General features: G+C 34.6%; 1 long non-coding RNA gene across 2 annotated transcripts in view; it reads left to right on the top strand.

Annotated features, from left to right (window-relative positions):
* The window catches only part of LOC123799280 (uncharacterized), a 512,492-nt gene that overhangs the window by 429,038 nt on the left and 59,900 nt on the right, over positions 1 to 23,554 (top strand). For both annotated transcript variants that reach the window (XR_015724367.1, XR_015724368.1), the window contains one exon: positions 21,130 to 21,220. This is a non-coding gene — a long non-coding RNA (uncharacterized LOC123799280). The remainder of the gene's footprint in view (positions 1 to 21,129; positions 21,221 to 23,554) is intronic.

The following is a 23,554-nucleotide window of genomic DNA, read 5'->3' as shown; positions in this document are numbered from 1 at the left end:
TATCTAGTTAATATAAAAGAAGACAGTATGTGGAGTAGTTAGCATGTATGGAGAGGAAAATAGAAACTAAAACTGTGAAATTAAGGTAGCATCATTATAATTATCTTTAAACTTAGATATTACTACATTTTTAAGACACGACCAAAATAAAAAGTCTAGCTGCTAATGTTTGACAAACACAAATTGACAAAAGATCTTAATTTAAAATGGTTTAGGGGAGTTTTTATCCTGGAAAAAAATTCGTAGTAACCAGATATATTAATCATGTTCATTCCTGGGTTCAAGTTAAAAATAGTTTTCCCAGGGAGAATATTTTAAGTGCCTATATAACATTACTAAAGAAAGCATCCCTTCCCTACCAGCTGTAGGAGGTGTTTCTTTTTATTCCTTATTTCTTGTTCTTTTTTTAAAAAAATTTCTAGTCAGCTATAGTTATATTTGAAGTTGTTTTATATTTATTTCATATGGTTCTTTATTGCCTTAATTAAAATCCTTAGGTGCAGACCAGATGAGTTTCAGAATTTAGAATATTTTCATTTTTAATTTAAGAAAATTTTGAAACACATTTCAAATATTGACAACACCTCAAAGTAAATGACATTAATATTTCTGCATCAAAAGGTACAAATACTCAGGAAATTTATTAAATGAAATAAATAAATAACAAAATAAGCTTTACATGAATTCTAGTCAGGTGTTATAATCAGAGTAATTATGAAATAACATTGGATCTTCAGAAAGTTTTGATTTTAAGAATTCTGGATAGGGATTGTGTACCTATGGGTATCTTTTTGTTTGTTTTGTTTTTGTCTGAGAAGTTTTTATTGAAATTGAGTATCTAAATTAAAAAATGTGTCAGAAGATTAGAATTTTCAAATAATATAATCATCAGTCTTTTAGTAAAGACAAATCACCAAATTAAATATTGCTTGTCTAATTTCCCATTGCTATTGGAGCATTGTTATTCCCCAAATATAGTAGGAACAGGGTTCCAAATTCAAATGCTTACGAAGAGTCAGTGTATGAGGTGGTCAGATGATCAGATGTGATGCAGTTGAGAGTAAGAGAGCATGTGTACTGAAGATGCTTTCCTTGCCTAAAAGCGTCCACGGTCTCCCTGTCTGTTTCTCTGTCTCTCCCACCTGCGCATACGCACACACCCACATACACACAGCCAGATGTGATCCTTACGTCAGAAAACTATGTATCTTATACGGAAAGACGGAAAATAATTTGGAAGAATTTCTGACAACCTAAACAGTCTTTCACATTTAGCTTATTTGTTGTCCGTTTTTTTAATGCTTCTCTTTAAAAAATTACCTATCATTTAATTATTCATTCATTTATTTGGTTAGTCTTTAAGCAAATAATTATTCATCTTCTCTATTAAAAATGAGTGTCAGGCTCTGGGGAAATAGAACTGAATGAAGAAATTCATGCCTTAGAGATGAGCTGCACAATATGCAGTTTCCATGTGGACATGAGCGCGTGGGGCTGCGGGATTCCAAAGGATGTGCACCCGTCCCATGAGTCTGAGGACGTTAGAGAAGCATTCACAGAAGGGACCAACTGTGGCTTGAGGGAAGAGTAAAACCTAGTCAGGCAGTGAAATGAGACAAGGGATTTCCAAATAGAGGGAAGATTGAAGGGACAGGTGTAATTGAGAAACTAAAGGGAATTCCTTAAAGCAAGAGCCTAGGATGCAAGTTGATTTCCTGTTTTAAATAAGCAGGGCAAACGTACAGCTTCCTCCATTATCGAGGATGCTCAGTTGTTTGTCAGTTGCACATTTCGTTTCCCCTTTCATCAGTTAAATGCAGTGTAATTTGGATGTAAATACTATTTAGGTGTCTGCTCTCCCTATCATCCTTTTTTAAAAAGTCCCTCTCTGGACTCCCTACACTCTGATAAGACCAACATAAACCAAATAAAGCAAACAAAAAACCAATTCTTTGGTTATACTTAATAAATGTATATCAGAGAGAAAGGAAATAAAAGACTATAAAGAAAGAGAAAATGAAAGCAAGAAAGAGACTAGCTCTTTCCTAGTCATAATTTCCGAGTCATTCTATCTTGTGTTTCAAAGAGTGAATGCAATTTGTTTTACATCTAGGATTCTGTATCATTTTATCATGTCAGTATACCTTAACATAAACCTCACCACATAGCTTGAAACACCAAAAGAAGAGGATAGACCTAACTCCAAAGCAAGGCATTCAGCTACAGTTCTAAACGCTTGCACAGTAGCTATGCAGAAGACACTGAATTAAAAAAATTATATATTGTCCTCTTATTAAAAATTCCTGCAAATGGACGAGAATATGTGTATTCCAAATGCATCCAGTGTTATGATATGAAAACTGTAACAGAGCAACAATAGCTTGAAAATCCATCGGGAGAAACTTCACACTGACCTGGGTAAAACTGCTAATTTAATTTTATCGTTTCAAGTGAAAGTGACTTGAAACCAAGGGAGACTAATCTGAACAGTAAGCCTAATTGCAAATGCCTCGGTACATTATGTAGATAATAACAGCTCCCATGTGGATAATAGAAGTTAGAAGAGAACTGAAAATTACACTTTCTTCCGCCATAGTGAAAATGAACCGATACTGCATCTTATCTCCTGATCCACATACTAAAATGGAAATTGCTTTCCAGGTTTTACTAATTTTACTGACAGGATATTATGTGAAGGCTTCTTTTTTTTCCCTTATGCACTTACCCTGATTAAATATAAAAATAGACCCACTCGCAATATTTGAAACTGACAGAAAAATCAGAAAAGGGAAAATCTATTCATGTACATGTCTGATTTCCTATGGCTTTATCATCAGCATTCATTACAATATCTAAAATATATTGGGAAGAGTCTCTTTCAAATGATTCTATATTATGCAAAAGATATTCTGTTGATGTGCCTGTGAAACTGAATGTATCTGAAATTAGCATGCGCTGCTAAACCACACGCACCAACCTTACACTATTTAATTAAACACCATAAATGCCATTATGAGTTAGTATTGAGTTGTTTAATATTTGCATATAAATTTAAGTCATTTCAGGAAATTATATCTCAAATTAAAAAGAAGGCTTTCATACTTCAAATATAGAGATTAAAAACCAAGCGAGGTGCTGAGAGATTATACAACCACACGTGTGGGAGTCCAAAAGCAGTCCTACAGCACAGCCTTCTAATGGCACTGCAGTGAGGACACCACCCTCAGACTCCAAAGCCTCGAGTGCTGTCCTCACCCAGGCTAGGACTCCTTGCAGTTCACAAGAGCAATATTAAATAAGTGATGTACTAACTTTACTCTGCCTTTGTTGATGTCTGCAATGCTCTCAAGGATGTACACTCATCGGCACACAGAGGCTCCTAGAGGTGCAGATGTAACAACAAATTGCTTGTTTCCAAGTTACGTTCGTAATTCAAGTCATGTTTACTATGTTTAAACATTTTGTTCTGCAGCACAGTACTATTTGGTGCAGTTTTTTTTTGTTTGTTTGTTTTAATTGTTTTTCCACCAAGTTGTTTTTTTTTTTTTTTAATGTTCTTCCTTTAAGCAAGTTAATGAAACACAGAATATTTTAAGTAAGGTAATAGAACAGAATACTTTTGTCTCTTTGAAAATTCAGTCGGTCCCCAAAAAGGTGTTTATTGAAATGAAGTTTCTGGACTGAGAAATTCCAGGAGAGTCCAAAATTGGTCTATTTAATATCATTCTGAGAATCTGTTCACTTTCCCCACCTACAGATTCAAAAACAACTTAATAAAAAGATACAAGAAAAGGCGTGACAGAAACTTGAGGGTAAAACCTTTTTACCCAAAATACTTGGGCTTTACTCAAGGGATCCACTAAATTTTAATTTAACTTATGATACTTTATTTCATTAGTGACAAGATAACCTCAGAGCAAGTCACGTTAATGAACTAACGTTTCAGATAGAGTGTTTGATTCACTTTCTAAAAGTCATTTTAAGGCTACAAAATGCTTATAGTATTGTTACACCACCACCACGTTATATTGTGTGGGTAAATGGAGAGGGACAGCTTACCATAACTATATTACGTCGCATGTAATGGCAAGAACTATCTTTGACTGAAGCACATTTTGCCCAGATATCCTAGTCGACTTAAATGTTTTTAATGTATTGATACTTTCATACTTAATATGTGAAAGATACCGTACCAAGTACCAGGAATAGTGTGGAAAACAGATACCACCCCCCATCCCCTTGAAGCTTATTGTCCGGTAAGAAAGACAGATAATGACACAATTCTGTAAACGAATATAAGGCACAGCTTGCTAACTATTTTGAGAATGACATGGTGCTGTACAAGCATATTGGATTTGACACAGGCTGTGAGATGAGGGGTTGACTCCTTGGATCATCTGTTGAAGAAGTGTAATCATCAGAATGTTGAGATGAATCCGTGTCTGCCATCGTAAGGGGAGAGCCGCTCTTGCTGTAACTATAACTTTCCATTACACACCTCAGTATGAGCAGTCTTCACAGCAACGCGATCAGCAAAAACTTCAACTTTTAGGCATTTTGTTTCTGTCACTTTTTGATGCCACCGAATAATTTAAGAAAACATTATGTCCATGGGAAAGTTGATCTTACATCGTTAATGTCCATACACCCTAAAATCCTACCCTACTACAAGCTTTCACCCATTCTTTCCTGGTTGTTGAGTGAGTAAATACTCAGTGAGTTTCTTGAAGTCCTTATGTTGAAAAATCTTAGTATTTAGAAGTGATTATTATTTTTGGTTGATTTACTGGAGAAGAAATGTTTTCACATGTTATACGTTTTAGAAAGAAATACATTTTGAAAACTAACAAACTTTGGGGCAAACATTTTAACTTTGTAATAGAAAGCTAGAAATTCAACCACAAGTCTCATTTTTACAGTCAGATTTGATTTTTGGTATAACTTGGGGGTAATCTCCATGTCTTGGTTTCTTCATCAGTAAAGGAATGCTAAAAATTATTACCTCTCTACAGGAGTCTTGTAAGGATTACAGAATTAATGTATTTACATTTTTTGAGTCTGAGATGAAAGTTTTTAGATGAGTATAAAATACCATTCAGGGTGAATGCTATGGTTAATCTCACATTCAGGTTAATAAATGTCACTTTAGATCAAAGGTTTATTTTGTACATTTCTGCAGAAATATGCGGGAAATTATCTATCTTCAGTATTCTGCTGACAAGAATTTTTTTAGGTGTCAAGAACTATTACTAAGAACTGAAAGAAATAGTCTTTGGCATTTTTCAACTCTGTATTTGTGGCATTATCTACAACAGCTATACTTTACAAATGGCTTTCAAAATTAAAAGCAGTACTTCTGGATCAAAAGGGAAGAAAAAAGTGTCAAGACATGAACAGTTTATGCAATGAGAAATTAAAATTAGGTAATGTGGATCAAAGAGAGCAGAAAAGAAAATGGTGTCATTGGTAAGATTATAATGTCAAGTTTTAAAATTTCTGCATCTCTTTTAAAATCTAAGTATCACAACCAAATGAAAGCGCTTTAATTGTCATCAAGATTACTGAAAGTGTCAGCGAGAATCATTTATTTTAAGCAAAGATTGATTTCCTTTGCAAAATGTTGTATCTCACACTGGTTTATACTATATATGGTTTTTAACTTAGCAGAAAAAATATTTTAAAATCAAACATTAGATTGTAGGGACACGATCTTACCATGTTTTCTCTTCATGATTTTACACATGTGACTTGTCACACACACAAATATAGTACAACTATAAATACTGCATAAGGACAAACAGAAGTATTTTAAGGTTTTCTCAGAGTAAGAAATTCCTGGCTTAAGTATTTTAAAATGTCATGTGTACTTTATTGATATTTATACTTTTGTTGGCTTTCAGAAGGGATGAAATCCAGTGGTTAGAGAGAAAAATAAAATTCCATCATCTCCAAGAGCTCCCTAATTGGCCTGACTGAATGTAATTAAGCAACGTGTTGCCTCTGAATTTGTAGAATTTTGTCACTGGATGAAAAATACTTATTCTACATCATGTTATAAACCTATTATAAAATTATTTACACTATAAAATTATATCTGAATAAGTAGTTTTTCCTACTAGTACTATTTTTTTCTTTTAGACATCATAGGAATCATCAATAAACAGAAGCTGATAATGTTTTTTGAGATTCTCAGAAAATGGGTCTAAGACATATTACCTTGAACTGATAGGCAAAAGAGTAATTAAGAGAAATTCTGAAATAAGCATAACATGTATTATTTAACTATGTGATGTGACAGGGTACAGTACTTGTTAAGGAGGGTCTAGGAATGAATGGCCTGTTAACGGCTCAATTTTCTGTTAGGCAGTTTATAGAGAACTTTATTATTACCTTATTCAACCACAAGTATGGACAGGATTTTAAGGATCATCTGGTCTAGTTATTAAAGTAGGTGTTTCAAGAAAGAGCCTCTGGATTGCTACAAAGGCAGAGGCAGTGGATCAGTTCCGAGTTTACTTTTTACATAGAGCAGTTTTATAAAAGACGTCATTGAAGGAAATGGCTCAGCGACATGAAACAGTTTGAAATACGGGGCTTTACAAAACTCTTTCAGTTCTCAGAGTGAGAGCCCGAGGGCCCAAGTGATTTTTATGTCATGAAGTTAGTGCTTCGAACTTTGAAGTCATTCCGTTGTTTCTCCCCAGGACCTCAAGATTTCAATGATGTACCCTAGCGCCCTTTACCTTGCTCCCTCTGCTGTAGCGGCAGTCACCCCTGCTTTCCCTTTAACAATCCACGCATGCTCCTGCCGTAAAGACGTGGCCCTGGATGTTCTCCATGACTGCAGCGATCTTTCCCAAGATAACTTCCGAGCTCTTTCCCACAACTACACATTTTTATTCAAATGTCAGCTCTTCAGCGAGGCCTTCTCTTTTATCGTAGCGTAATAGATTGATTGCAAGACTGGCCACGATCCTTTCCCTCCCACTGACAGTGTTCCTTGCAATATGACTTTGCAGCTACCCCCGTGAGGACAGAGATGAGATGTTTTCCACCCTTTGACTCTGAAATGACTTCTGACTTGCTTTGGGAAATAGCCTGCTGTGCTGGGATAGGTTCCAGTCCCAAGCTTCGGCCTTAAGAGAACTTGCACACTTACACTGACACTTTTGGAGTCTGGCCACCCCCAAGGAAACAAGCGCCCGGCAGGAAGATGGGAGACTGTGCATTAGAGACAGCTCATTTCAGCTGACGTTAACGTCGACTGGCAGCTTTCAGCCTCCCAAGCACAGAGAGGAGCGAAACTGGCTGAGATCAACCAAGCCTGGTCCAGATCCCTAGAACTGCCCTGGCAGCCTTTATGGCTATTGTTTTATCCACTAAATTTGGGGGAATGCTATTACCCAACAGGAGTTAACTAACATCCCTGAGTTTCCTAGCAAGCAGGGCTTGAGACAAAGCTTAGGTAAGAGTACGTAAGAAAAGGGAAGTAAGGCTGGAAAAAAAGAAAGGAAAAAAGAAAGTAGTGTAAGCAGATCCTTTTGAACAGATGATGGCCTCACAAGGAATATCACTGTTTCTTAGGTCACTCAAGCCATTTCCAAAAGTAGCCTATGGAATCGTTACTTCTTGGAAACGTCCAACAGGGAAAGAATGAGCAAGATATTTAGAGGGTCTGTTTGCAATCTCATATTTCTCATCAAAGTCTCCCTCATTGCGTGTAAATTCCCAAACACTTCTGGCTTGCAAAGTAGTCTTTCCAGTCAGTCACTGGTGAAGACAGACCTCCATTGGTGAACTTGAACTAGGGAGCAGACCTGAGGCTCTGTCTCTGCTGCACATGAGGAGAGCCATGTGGAAGTTCTTTCATCCTGGGCAAAGTCTAAGAATAACCAGTGGTATTAAGAAATAAGGTAACAGTGGGAATGTCTAGGTCATTTATGACTGCTGGTCTAGCAGGCTCTGGGCAAAACATCCTTGTGGCCACTGCAGCGAGGAGGTGGGACAAAGGGCAGGTTTCGGTAGGTCCTGTAGAAGAATAATATCTGAGATGTGTATACACTGGTCCCAGTGTACCTCCGTGGACCTGGGCACCAACCATACCCCTCGCATACAGAGTGAGCGTACTTCTTTTATGCTGTTTTTCTCCTTAGGTCTTTCACATTTATCATATTATATAACTTGATTTTATTTTGAAAATTATTTCTTTTCCTCCACTAGATTTTAAATTCCATGAGGAAAGGAGGTCTTATATAATTAGTTCACTCCCATTTCTCCAAGACCCAGAACAGTGGTTGGCACATAGTGGACTCTCAATAAACATTTGATTATTGGAGGAAAGGAAGCAATTTTAAACAATACTCGACTAGCTAAATGTTAAAATATATGAAACTATTTGCATGCCTTTAAGAATTAAAGAATTCTTAAATTTAGACTATTCTTTTCAGATCAAGTATGCAATAGCAGCCATATTTGCATTACTAAATTCTATTGATAAGAATTAGTTTTAAAGAAAACATCTGTCCCCTTTTTTATTAATATATGTGGATCTAATTGGAGAGAAAACTTAAGTGATTATTTTTAGACATATGAAAATCATCTAACAAGATTACTTTTTTGATCATTATGTAATCAGTTATTCACTCAGCTCACAAATTTAGGCAAAATTCTTGATTAAAATTACCACTGTTATTTTAAAATAATGTAATTCTGCTTCTTACCCTGAACCAGGCACCCATTCTGCCATACCCATCCGGGGGATTTTCTTGATTAAAACATTGAGTTCCCTAATCACTTCTGTGCCCTATAAATGTATAGCATATGTTGAAAATGTAATAGCATGTGGCTTTTTAAAATAGATTTTCTACTTACCCTTCTTACTCAAAAATTTAACTCGTATTACCTACTTGCCTTTACTCAAGCATTAAAGATGTCCAATAACCTGCATTATTTTCCTTCCCTGTGTTATGCTCAGTTCCATTTTTGGAATTACTGCTAATTTTCCCTACATATGTTTATGGCAATAACAACAAGGAAAACATTGGGATCGCTATAGGATAACTGGTTATCTCAGTTGTGTCTTGTTCCTTTAATTTAAACAAAAATTTTCAAATACATGAAGATTTCATATAGTCTAGAAAAATTATAATTCGTCAAAGTATATATAAAAATATTACTCATCAAATAATGTTAGTTACATTTCTGAATCCTTATTATCTAGCTTATTTGTATTTCTCCATAACATTTCTCAGTAACTGCTTTTTTTTTTTTCTGGACTATAAAACTTAAAGTTTCTGAACCACCCTTATTAATTTTGTTTTAATTTTGTTTATTTTTGTAAAAGATGTCCCTTTTGAATTTTATCTATATATGCATATGGTTTTTGTGTATGTATGTGTGTGAGAGAGAGAGGGGGGACGAGAGAAATTCCAGCTTGAGAGTAAACTGTGTTAAACTTTGTGTTTCAGAAACGATGTCCAAATACGTCTCTACTTGACTAAGTAAGAGTCTATTTCACTGGGGGAACCAAATACGTTTTTTGGGAGGCATTAATTCTAAGGGAGGAAGGCATCAGAACCATTTAACTACTATATATTAATTTTACATGTAACCACTTTATTAAACCTTGGTTATTGTTTTAAAAATTTGTAGATTATTTAAAAATTTCTAGGTGAATGGTCATATCATCTGCAAAACAAACAAAAAAGGAAGTTGTATTTCCTCCTTTCCGGTACTTCTGCTTCTAAATTATTTTTCTGATCTTATACTATTGACTAAAGACTTCAATATTATATTGGTTTATATTGTGACTTTTAAAAATCAACATTTGTTGAGTAGAGCCCCAGTGTCAGATAGTGATCCTAGGTTCAACAAAAGACCAAAAAGGAAATGAAATAGAGAAATTCATAACTCACAGGTCCTGGAGGTGGTAGAAGCCATGGCTGGGGCCACAAGGAGACAAGGCAGTGTGTATGCTAAAAACACAGCAGGACATGGGTCATGTGCCATTATTAGGGTTCTCAGAGTGCTTTGGGGTACCTGAGCTAAGGCCAGATTGGTCAGTTCAAACCAGAAAGACGGGGGTTTTGATAAGTTTCGTGGAGGTCTTATCTAAGTGGTGCACTAGGAAAAGGCCCAGGGAAAAGGTGGGAAAGATGGCTTATCAAAAGTGGGAGTGATATCAGGAACTTAAATTAACTTGTGACTCTGTGACGTGTTATTTCGGGCATGGACTAGTGTCAGCAGTCCCTCCAGGCCACTTGATGACACAAAGTGATTGCCCAAGGCAGCGATATTATGAGCAGTTTAGCTAAATTCTCGACAGTGTGGTTGGAATTTCTCCTTATTACTGATTTTAAAGGGAAAGTTTACAAAGTTTCTACAAAAGAGCTCAGGTTTATCTTCTTTATTTGTTTGGTTTTATAGGTATTTGTGTACAAGGCTAAGAAATTATCCTTCTTAGAGTTTTTGGTGTTTTGTTTGTGTGTTTGTTTTTTTAAATAATGACTTGGTAGTGTGCTTTACTAAGAAACCTTCCATTATCCAGATATTTTAAAAGCTACACATTTGAGGACTATATTAAAAATAATTAGAAATAAGATTATCTAAAGGCCTTTTATAAATCAATTTTTAAAAAACACAAATGCTTGATAAAGTAAGGGGAAAAAGGAATAGCCATAGAAGAGAAAATACATTTAGTCAGCAAACACATAAAGAGATGTTCAGAATTGTTAGTGATCAAGAAAGAAGAGCAAACCAAGATTGGAAATACCATGAAATACAAAAAACATGGAATACAATCTGATGTTCCTTTGAAGTCAAAATTTAAAAAAAAAAAATGCGTTTGTTAGCATCAAGTGCTGGAGAGCATATGGGTCCATGGGATCATTAATCACTAATGAGTGCGTTACTACAATCGGGAAAAAGGTTGGCTTTATCTCTTAAATGTGAACATTTACATATAAGATGACTCAGCAATTCCACTTCTAGGTTACTGTCTAATATAAACTTGCGTATATTTACGACCAGACATATAGAGGAATATTCATAGCAGTATTTTTCACAGAAAGAAAAACAAAATGAAAAGTATAGTATATCCATGTAATGAAATATTTTACAATAGTCACAACTGATCGAGTGACACATAGAATTATAGATGAATATCACCCTAATATAATACTAATCATAAAAGTATGTCTTTAAACATAACATACAGCATAATATACTTTATATAAAGCAAAAAAAAAATCCTGAAATTTAAAAATTCTCTTTATAGAAAAACATGTGTATAGGCATAAACTTATATGAAAAGAACACAAAAGATTAAAGGTATTGGTTAACTCAGGCTGGGAAAAATCGGGATGTGCATTGGGGGTTACCAGATACTTTAATATAGGTTTATGTCAAGGTCTAGACTTTTTGTCTCAGTGCTTGATTGGCAGGTGCTTATTTTGTTATTTAAGTTAACTATCGGTTAATAAAAGTAGACCATATGTTTGAGCAATGCTTGTGTCATGAAACAAGGAAAACGATTAATCCAACTTTGTACATGTGTGATCTATAGACAAACCAAGAGTGACTTCCAGAGTCAAATCTCTTTCTAAATCTTTCTCTTGGCTTAGTCTTGTGAGTGTGGTTAGATAGTGTATAAATGGAGTTTGTAGGGAAATGTGGTCTCTGGAAAGACAGAATCCTGAGTACTGATGGGATTTGAATGATTTGGATTCATTTCAGGTTCATTCCTTGGAGAGCTCTTTCCCTGCAGCCAACAATGGTGTAAGGAAGAAGGGTGGGTCTGCATGACCATTGACTTTTCTGGCTCTCTTCCCAGTTTCCTTCTTTTGACCTGTGGTTCTCAAAGGGAGCCCTTTACCAGAAGCATCAGCATCACTTGGGAATTTAGAAATGCAAATTCTTCCATCCCATCCTGTATCTTCTGGATTAGGAACCTTGGGAGTAAATGCGCAATATGTGTTATACCAAACCCTTCAGATGGTTCTGACACATGTTCATGTTTGAAAACCACTGCCCTTGTCTCCACTTTCTATGCATGTTTTCTTTATTGTTTACTCTTAACTAACCCTCCCTTTCAGCTAAAACATTTTAATTTAATTCAACTAACTAAACGATAGCAGTGATTTTCTTTTAGGTTTCTCTGAATTCGGAGCTGCCATCTTTTAATCCTTTACCAGTTTGAGACAGAGTGATCTTCTAAAATGTGAACCTATTATGATTATATAACTTCAGTGCCTAACAATTGCCCTTAGCGTAACATACAAATTCTGCCACATTTTGGCAATGTCTTTCTCTTTAGATTCACTTTACTGCCACCATTAGGTTCATTTTCAAACCTACCAAAACTCTCACCGGCTGTGTATGCTCTTGCATATCTAGTTCTTGGCACTTGCTGAAACCTTTCCCACTGCTTCCTTCTTGTTCTCCTCCTTTACATTTAACTGTAACTTCCAGCCCTGATTTAATTCTGTTGTTCAATTCCTTAACCTTGGCATTCTTGATCTAAAGTTGGTCATTTCCCCTTGCTGTTCATTCTCACCCTTCCCCATTATAAACATTCATTATACTTAATTATAATGAATTTTTGTTTGTCCTCATACCTCTCAGGTTAGGTTTTATCTACCTGAATCTCCAGTGTCAGAGCTTTAGTTTTCTTATCATTAAAATAAAGATATAATTGTATTTCTGGGATAGATGTAAAAATAAGGTGAAATCACAGATTTAGCACAGTGCCATTATTAATACCTATAATGTGTTGAATGAATGAAACGTAACTCTGTCCATTTGCTGTGGTTGTAAATTTCATACTTAATACCACTTTAACCATAATAGTAAACATGCTTAACTATTTTAACTATTTTGGTTATGGTTCAATATTTGTAAATTAGGAACTAATTTTGGTTATGGATCAATATTTGTAAATTAGGAAGACAGCTATTCAAAGAAGTTGCATACACAGTGAATGGTGTCTTTTTTAATGTATATCAGGATTGTTCACTTTATTCCTGTATATAATATGTAGGATAATTGACATGTGGGATTTACAGAAATCTCATTGGGAGCTATTTAAAAAAAAAAAAATCTGTCTGATGGCAGACTGCCAAGGAAGAAGCATGATGCAGTGAAAACCAGTCAAAAGAATGCTTCATTTGACACTGCAATCATAGATCCTTGGATAATGAATCTAGCTACTTTTCTTGATGATGTGCTGGTCTTGGAAGCACTCTGAAATTTTATTCAGAAGAACTTAGAAGTTGTATCTCATAATTAGCAGGTGCTAAATGGCTAGAATTGAATCTTTGGAAAATCAAGGTAAACTTGGTGGGTAAACATTGGAATGTGCTATACTCAATCCATTAGTCCTATACTAAGCTAGCCAACTTTTAAAGCTGTAAGAAATGAAATATATGTGTGTGTGTGTGTGTGTGTGTGTGTGTGTGTGTGTGTATTACTCTTACTATTGGGTTTCTTTTCAAAATGATCAGAATGCCTAGAGATATACTTGGAAACATTGAATAACCAAGATAAAGTTTTTATTTTATTTTTTCTCCTGAGTTTTTAATAGTACATTGCCTTTTTTCTGTCTATCCTGGAACTTCATCATTTAGAAAGTGTCATGTTGTGATGAATTGTTTGGTGTTGAATGAGTTGGATTTTGCTGTGCTTTTCCAGTAAGCCAGTATGAAGTGGCTGATAAAATCTGACATGACAAATTACAAAAGATGAGTCACCTGGGGTTGACAAAAATCGGTATTCATTTGTTTACTTCAGAGGACAGAATGCGTTAAAGTGAAAAACATGCAGAATTAGCTGTAAGATATATTGAGAAGAAGTATCAGAAAGGGAAAATAAAGGGTACTCATGGTACAATAGCCAGGAAAGTGATTTGGTTAAACAAAGGTAACACAGGTAACTTAAAGGATTTGCTATTTGTTAAATATACATTTTCTAAAAATATCTCAAAGATTTGTGTGCAAATTTATGTGCAGAGCACCTCATCCATGAACAATTGGAATACAGTTACATTCTCTACTCCATGTTAAAAAGGCAAATACTCAAAAGTTGGAAAGGTTTTCCCCTGGATACTAGAATTAGTTGAGAGATGGAGCTACGAATTCATAGAAGTATGTCCTTACAAGGGGACTCTATGAAAGCATGAGCTTCCACTTTCTCATTAGGCTGTTTGTCTTCAAGTTATTGAGCAGAGAGTTGTTTCAAAGGAAAACCCCTGAGGCCTTAAGACTGCCTTTTACTCAGAATTGTAGGTTAGTGTTCCCTGGAGGCTGTCACGCTGCCTCTTATCCTATGTCTTAGAATCCTTCCCTGCCTTGGAATGGTTTTTGGAAGTGAAACTGACATCTCATCCAAGGATGAAGGGAACCCCTAAAATTAATCTTCGAAAATTCTAGTCAAATATGTTTCAAATCTATCTTGAAATTAATTTTTCTCCTTTGTCAAAGAAAATATTTGCGCACTGTGCTGCAAAAGAGCTTTCATGGTTGATGATGTAGTTTAGTGTTTGAGTTCTACCTCCTTTCAGGCAAGTAGTATCTCAAATTTTCTTTGGACCAACTCTAGCGGATTGTTCAGACACCTCTGTGATACTGAAAAACTGCTATATTATGTCTCTAATCTTGATATATGAATAGAATTCAACTATTTACTATCACACCAAAACTCCATGTTAGTCTAGAACCCTATTAATTTCTTTCCTGAATTATTACAATAGAATCTTAACTACTTCTCTTCCGCCTTGACCCCCCCGTCAGTTTGTTTGTAAGAAAGAAGCCAGTGATACTGTTAAAATATGTTTAAGCCACTCTTCTGCCCAAGCTTTGCCATGACTTGTAATCTCAGAGTAAAACCACACTAGAAATATATTTGACAGTCTGTGTAAGCCGGCTGCCCATTCCCTCTTCCTTCATTATTTCTCTTTTCCTCTCACTGACTCAGCCACATTGACTTCCTCTCTATTCCTCTAACGTAACAGGACAACTCTCAACTCCCAGCCTTTAGATTTCCATACCTTCTGCAGGAAATGCTCCTCCATAAGAAATACGTAAGCCCCACTCCCTCATTTCCTTTAGGTCTTTACTTCCAATTTAGATTCTCAGTGAAATCTTCTCTGATCACGCTATTGACAATTTTAACCACCTCCCCGACACTACACTCCACTTCCCAGCTTCATTCTCCCCTTTGTTGTTGTTATTATGCTAGTTTTCATTACTCACTTATCTTATTTACTGCGTATTTTCTTCACTGCAATGTCAGCACTGCGAGGGCAGAGGTTAGTTTTCTTTTCTGTTCTCCACCCAGAAGGATTATTCCAATTGCTTAACAAATATTTCTTTAATTGTTGAAAAGATTATAACTATTCTAATATACGGCCACCTGCTGAGAAACTAAAACAATTTTGTCCTGAAAAATTTTACATATATGTAAAAATGTTAATTGAAAGTGGACTTATTTTATAATCTCTTCTTGTTTTATCGATACTTACTGTTTTGCATGGTTATGATATACATAGATTTCAGTTAGGACAGATTAAATAATACCAGTCTCCCAACAACATCCAACATCAGTTGCTAGAATATATTAACTGTGAGTAATTGTGTGAAGTACAAACTTGACTGCCTTACCTCAGTCCATAAATCACTGTGTAAATAACATGGATCTGCATCATGATCAGTACCATTCCCATCACTTCTTTCAAAGTCTGTCGAAAATTGGTCACCACACACATACTCGGTTTATGCACCGATACTTAGCATGTAGTTGTACTGACTCTTTGTCCCCCGTGATAAGCCCATGTGATATTTTACAGAAGTGGGTTATTGAATTGGCCAACCAAGATGAAAGTGGAGTTAGAGAAGAAATAGCTGATCGTGGGAATGTTGACACTGCTGTCGACGAGCCTCTGGATACAATGCCAACAGGGCGGAGTGAAGGAAACTTAAGAGACATAAAGGAGGAAAGCAGTTGTGAAGAAAAGGATGGAGAAGTCTCAGAGGAAGTGACACTGGCCAAAAAAATACACTAAGGGAATGCTGGAAACATTTCATGTCACTGAAAGGGCAAGGGATAAAATGTTACCGCTGACCAAATTTAGAAAGGCATGTTATAATTTCCAAGATATATGAAAGATGCTTTTTCTTTCTTTGCATCATATGACTAGAAGGTAAACACTGTTCAAACTACTGCTACATCAAAAGAAATAAAACACTTTAATCTCATTGTTTCTAATGTAAAATATAGTGCACTAAATAAATATTAGTGTATTTTTAAAACTTTCTTACATATTTATAACTGACAGGATTTCTAAAATGTTTACCAAAAAAATTAAAGTTCACGGAACAGTTATTCAGATGATAAATTGCATGGTAACTATTATGGTCCCGGATTACCATGCAGAGTGGGGACTGTCTATCATTAAGTGTTTGGAAGTTTACAGAGATTTATTATTTATTTTGTATCAACTGATACAAATTGGTAGAAAGAAATTGGAAGGATGTTCAATTAAATGTTAGGGGCACAGTTGCAGAGCTGAGAACACACAGTTTCTATTGATATTGTGTTTTTCTGTTGGTAGCAATTTACCTGGTATCAAGTATTTCAGCCATTTTTTTGATGTGCATTTTCATGTGTAGAACTGTAATGCTAGACCCCTGACCCGTTCTACTCACAAAGCTCTAAACCAGTTCACAGATCCCTAAGTCAACCCAGTTTTAAGTACTTTGGTTAATATACTATGTTTACTAAACTGATCTTTTATCTCTATCATTTGCCTGCAAATGTAAGATCTTGGGTGGTCTGTATTTGGAGATTAAAGAAAGTAGCATTTATTTAAGATTTTACTATTTAAAAAGCACTCTCTCTATATTATTTAATTTGATTTTGCAGATTTAGAAATGATGTGACTGGAATTTGGGCGGATTCAGTTTCATACCATCAACTAAGTTAATAACGATAGCATGTTTTCGTTAGTGTAATTCTCATATGCTTTCTAGTATGTAATGCTAACCGAACTCTAATAAATAAAAAGCTTTTTCCAGTCTAGGACATAGTCTACATGTGGCACTGTTGTGATTTCAGGCTTTTATTGGGATTTATGAACTTTGTGATTCTTGTTTTTAACATTTTGGATGATTTCAGATAAGCTCCTAGTCTTTTTCCTTCTTATAATTACTGCTTACTGACTCTATGCCTATTTGTAGAATAGAGGTTTATCATTAGGGCATCACGTATCTCCTTTACATTGTTTCTTCTTCATTTGTAATATATCCACACAATCCAAACCAACCCTGTCCAGCTTTCAAACCATGATAATCAGGCATTAAACAATGAGTGTTTAAATCAGACATTAAAAATAAATGTATTTCCCATTGAATTTCCAGAACCAGTGGTGATTTCTCTATTTTTTGTTTTTAAAAATAAGGTTTTAATTTTAAAATTGATTTAGATTTATGGAAAAGTTGTAAAATAATACAGAGTTCCCATTACCCCTATACCTAGTTTTCCTTATTAGTAACGTATCAGTATGGTACATTTGTCACAGTTAAAAAACTGATATTGATACATTATTATTAACTGAAGCTCATGCTTTATACAGATTATTTTAGGTTTTTAAAAATTTAATCTTTTGTTTGTTTCAACATCGCAACTAAAATATCCCATTATGCTTGGTTGTCATGTCAAATTAGGTTCCTCTTGCCTATAACAGTTTCTCAGATTTTCTTTGTCTTTGAGGACCTTGACAGACTTGAGGATTATCAAATGATTTGTACAGTGTTCCTCAGTTGGGATTCATCTGAAATTTCCTTTGATGATATTGAGGTTATGAGTTTTTGGTAGGGAGACCATGGAGGTAAAATACCATTCTCCTAACATCATATCAAGGGTAAATGCTGTCTGTGTGACATTACTGATGATGTTTTCATGATCATCAAACCGAAGTCATGTTTGCCGTATTTCTTCACTATAAAGTTATTCTTCCTCGCCCATCTTATATTATATTCTTTGAAAGGAGGTCACTAGGCACAGCCTGGGGAGATAATGCTTGCCCTCCTTAAGCATGAAGTATCAGCATAAATCACTTGGAATTCTTCAAGATGGGAGATTTGCTTATTCTTCTTGACTTTTTTTTTTAAGATTTTATTTATTTATTTGAGACAGAGACAGAGCACAAGTGGGGGAGGGGCAGAGGGAGAGGGACAAACAGACTCCCTTCTGAGCTAGGAGCCCTATTCGAGGCTCAATCCCAGGACCCTGAGATCATGACCTAAGCTGAAGTCAGATGCTTAATCAACTGAGCCACCCAGACACCCCGATTCTTCTCAACTTTTAAAATTTTATTTAATCATTTATTTATATCATTGTGGACTAATAGATATTTATTTTATACTTTAGGTTATAATTAAATTATCCCTTTAAAAATGTGTTGCTCAATTTTGTCCAGCCTTGACTGTTGGGAACTTTTCACAGTTGGCTTCTGTGTGGTTTTTGTTTTTCTTTTCAACATATTCAATCATTATTTATTTCTTTTTGAGCATTTCTTTATTTTCTGGCATTACAAGATACTGAAAGCACATCTTGTATATGCCATGCCCTCCAGTGCTAGAATCAGTCATTGCTCCAAAGTGTTTCAGTTTTCTTTTTTGGAGAATAATACTAGAAACCAAGGTCTGGGTAGTAAGTGTGATCATTGCTGGTGGGATGTTGATGCTTCCAGGTTCTTGGGTGACAGAACAAGGAAATACATGTATACTAACTCAAGCATAGACTCATGTGCATAAATGTCCCTCTGTGTATACCCATCTATATCTGTATTCAACTAAACATGAACACATACAGATGCATACTTCATTACTATGTGGATCTTTCTAGCCTTCTCCCATTGCCTGTCTCCATGCTCCCACTTCAGCAGTTAAGAAGACTGTCTCCTATCCTCTGCAATTCACTTGGTAATTTTTTCAGTTAAATTATTCATGTATAGCAATTTCCAAATTGTTAGCCTCTAACTCCATGGAAAATAACCTTATTAAGTAGAATACGGTGCTTTTTTCTCATAGCCTCCACTTATTTCCTGAACGTCTTATATCAATGACTTCCCCACCCTTTTGAGGGAGGTTATTTCATACATTTGTAATACAGTTAGAGGGTTGGAGGAGAGTTTGTTTGTTTGTTGTTGTTATAGTCCACATTCTATGCAAAGAACTCCCAACTTCCTAAAATATTTTTTTTTAATTCTCTTATGTTAATGTTTATTTTTGTCCTGTAAATTTCCTCTTTTTTTTTGATAAAGGCACAGTTGCATGTACCCACCATTACAGAATCACATAAAATAATTTCATCACCTTATATGTCTTCTAGTCTTCATCTATTCAATTCTTCCTTTTCCCAAGCCCCCAGCAACCACTGGTGTGTTTATCGCCATCATTTTTCCTTTTCCAGAAACTGATGTGAAATAAAATACAATAGTTTTTTCAGACTGACTTCTTGAACTTAGAAATAAGCACTTATTAATTATCCTTATCTTTGTATGGTTTTGTAGCTGATACCTTATTAAAGCTCAGAAGTATTCCATTGTATGGTTTTCCAGTTTGTCTCTCTGTTTACCTGTTGAAGAACACCTTGATTGCTTCCAGTTTAGGGAGAGTATAAATAAACTATGTTTAAACATTGGCATGCAGATTTCTTTGTGAACATAAATTTTCAAGTGAGTTAAGTAAATAGGATTGCTGGATCATATGGTAAACTATATTTAGTTTTTGAACAGTCTGCGAAAAAGCTATGAATGAGAGAGTTCCAGTTGCTCTCTATCTTCTCTAGTAAATTGTATTGTCCATTTTTAATTCTTTGTCTATTCTAGTAGATGTGTAGTAACATCACATTGTTGTTTTAATTTGTATTTTCCTAATGACAAATGATGTTGAGCATCTTTTCCTATGCTTATTTTACATCTATATATCTTCTTGAGTAAAGTGTCTGTATAGCTCTTTTGTACATTTTATGGTGGGCTACTTTGTTTTTATTGTTGAGTTTTAAGATTTCTTTGTTTATTTTGGATGCACCTCTCTTATTAGATGTTTTGCCAATTTGTTTTCTAGTCTGAAGCTTATATTTTTATATACTTTATTCCTCTCCAATGCTCTCAAATGTTTCTGTTGAAAATAAGACTCAATTTTAGTAACTGGAAAGGCAAAGATGAACAAATCATGCTCTTCTTTTTTTTGCCCCCGGTAATGATGTAAATAGTCTCAACTTACTTCCTCTTGGTCATTCTGGTTCTGATAATAATCTACAATAATTGCTGGAATAAGTGGCTTGTTATTTTTACGTTCTTCAGAATACCTAATGTATATTTGAATTATAGTGATGAAGATAGTGTTCCATAACACATATGATTAAGTCTTCAGTTGAAAAATTGCGTATATGTTTATAATTAAGTGTGGGTGGAACTAACATACTATTTTTGGAAAACCTACTGACCTAGGAGTTATGATTTCCAGATTAGAGTTTCTGATCTTTTATTAATAAACTGTGCTACCTCTGATCAATTACTTTACCTTTCTGAATCTCAGTTTTCTCAGATTCAAATTTGCTAGGTTATCTCAAAGTGATTGTCCCATTCCATGGTGTTCTATACCTTTGCCAGAGATTAAGCTTGCAACACCTGTTATCCTGCTCTCTCTATTTCAGTTATGAAGGAGACTGATACAGAGAAAAGAAAGAGAAGAAATATATTTGGCATTTGGAAAGACATTATTGTAGTTGTAGGAAATATTGGATATTGTAAACTTTTTCTTAATGTCTTGATTTGACTTACTAAAATTAAATACAAGTGTATATCCAGCTATTTTTATTTGTGAGATTACCAAATATTAAGAATTTTTATTTCACAGAGATGATTTGGAATCCTATTTAGCTTGCACTTTTCTGAGATATAAACATGTCTTGATTCATCTGAAAGGTTTATGGAATTTTATATATATATGTATATATATATATATGTATTCCTAGTATCAAGCAAATCATTTTCTTCCTTGTTGTCCTTATAACTTAGTAAGAAATGCTTGTGGTAAAATATTTCTTAAAATTTTGTTTTGTTATTTCTAGGAACGCATTTCCAGTGAATCTTCTCGATACCTTTCATGATTGATACCATCACCATTTTAAAGATAAGGAAACTGAAGATTATAAAGTACAGGTAAATTAATCAAAACCAGCTTTATTTATGCTTTCTATTATATTAACCTTTCCATTAATCTCTACATGGTACTATTAATATGGGAGTTATAGGCACCACTTCCAATGAGGGCAGGCTGATAATGTAAGTGATGCTGATTGGTTGAGAGAAAGATAACAAAAGCATCATGATAAATGGCAACTGATAAATTAGCCTTAGACCATTCTTGCCCATTTAAAGATGTAGTGTTTTTCAAACACATTAGCATGCCTTCTTTTTCTTCTCTTTCTCAACTGTTCTTATAAAAGAATGAAATGAAAAAAGCAGTCATGCATCTGAGATATCCGAATTATTCAATATTTGCAGCTAATAAAAAAAAAAGTGTTCTAACATCTCAGTAGACCCGGTAGGTCTGATGTGTTGTCTGGCTGCAACTTGTGTGCTACTAGTTTCTGACATATGTTTTAAAGAAATAGCAGGAAATGTTGTAATACTGCTTTTGGTCAACTAACGTGTACATTGACAGGTGCCTCTCACGGAGTATTGGCTATGCCACACTGGACACGTATATGCCTCCCTTGTGCTCATGGTTTTGTCATTTACTTCACACTATTATATTTTATTCTATCAGAAATATAAAATCCTTGATCTATACATAATAGAGAGTTCCCAATTAGCATAACATATAATGGAAAACATCATTAAAAATGTCACCTTTAGAGGACTAAAATAATAGACATTTAGAAATTATATCATGCTTGATTTATTTTTCAAGGATTTTCTCAATTTGCTATAAAAGATAAATAAATAAAACCACAGGCAAAAACAACAGGCAATACAGTGATAGTCTCCCTGATTGCTGTTTCTCATCAACGACTTTATTAAAAATGAAAACTCAGATGCCTGTCACATACTAAGTATTTCAGTTAGACATGCTGTCCTCCAGAGCTCTTGGCACATTTGATCACCTTTCAGTGTTAGTCCACAGCTACCTCTTTCGGATAAAAACACACAGTATCTCATTCTATTGATAAGGAATTGGTACCAGAGAGCTCATATAACTTCCCAAAGCCACAAAGAGATTTTTTTTTCATGTGGTTCCTGTTACTATGGCGTAGAGACTCAACTATTTGAATATTATCACAGAAATATATATATTTTTAATTTTGCTATTTTTAAAAAATGAGATCATGGACAGTCTATAGTAACATCAAGGAAGGTTTTACAAGTTTCTAGGTTAGTTCTCCATTTTAATTACAAAGGGGGTAAATCAGATTATTTGGGAAGCAAAGTGTATAAGAAGATACAGCAAATGGGATCGTCTTAAACTGTAGCCGTGTGTGTGTGTGTGTGTGTGTGTGTGTGTGTGTGTGTGTGTTTCACATGGGTCACAATTAGGGATTCTTTCAGATGGCATATAACTTTCTCTGACTGAGAAGCTTACCTAGGCGTCCTGATTTCCTTTTTTATTATCTACCTGATCTTGTAAGCTTCTTGTTTTAAATGGTGTCTGTAATTTCGCTAGGCTGCCCATTCTGAATTCAATTGAAAAAAAGTAATTTCTCTTGAATGATTTCTTTCATTTTCATTTATCAATCTGAGTGGTTTTTGATTTTTGAATTATTGTAGTATGAACTACTTTATCATCCAATTTCATACCAAGATTTGGAGAGATTGAAGACATTTTTTAAAAATGAAATCCTTTTGGTCACTTCTTTCCCTATGGATGCTGGGGTTCTTTTTGTTTTGTTTGTTTTGGTTTTTGGTTGTTGTTTTTTCTTCCTGTTGAGCCATTCACATATCCAGCTACTGCATATATACCCATCAGGAGCTACATCTGTGAATTTAACCTAGTGATCTATAAATAGTCCGAGTTGGCTATGTTACAAATTATCCAAGTTACCTAGTTTATTTAAATAATATGATAAAAAATATGAATCTCAAAGTTTCTTGACATATCTTTAAAGTTGGAAACCTGCTTTGATTTTATTAAAGGAAAATCCTAAAATGATGAATGCTGTATAATAATTTATTGCACCAAATACTCTGTATAATATGGTTCTAATATATTTAAATCTTCCATTTCTGTAACTGGTAAAACTAAGCCACTGATACTTATTTTATGATTTTTACATATAATAATAATTACATATATACTTAAAACTATAATTTGGGAATCATGTAAACTAAGAATAGTGATACAGAACGTTAATATATAATACTTTGCTTTATTTTACTTTATATTAGAGGAGGAAAACCACATGTTTAATATTTGCCGTTATCTTTCTTGGTAATCTTCTGTAGTCACTTGGGCCATATTATCAATATAAAATAAAATCTCTTTAAAACTCCAGT

Source organism: Ursus americanus, chromosome 5, assembly GCF_024610735.1.
Source record: "Ursus americanus isolate L20-20 chromosome 5, mUrsAme1.1.p, whole genome shotgun sequence".
NCBI lineage: Eukaryota > Metazoa > Chordata > Mammalia > Carnivora > Ursidae > Ursus > Ursus americanus.
The sequence above is the reverse complement of the archived record's forward strand: the minus strand, read 5'-3'. Positions and strand labels throughout refer to the sequence as shown.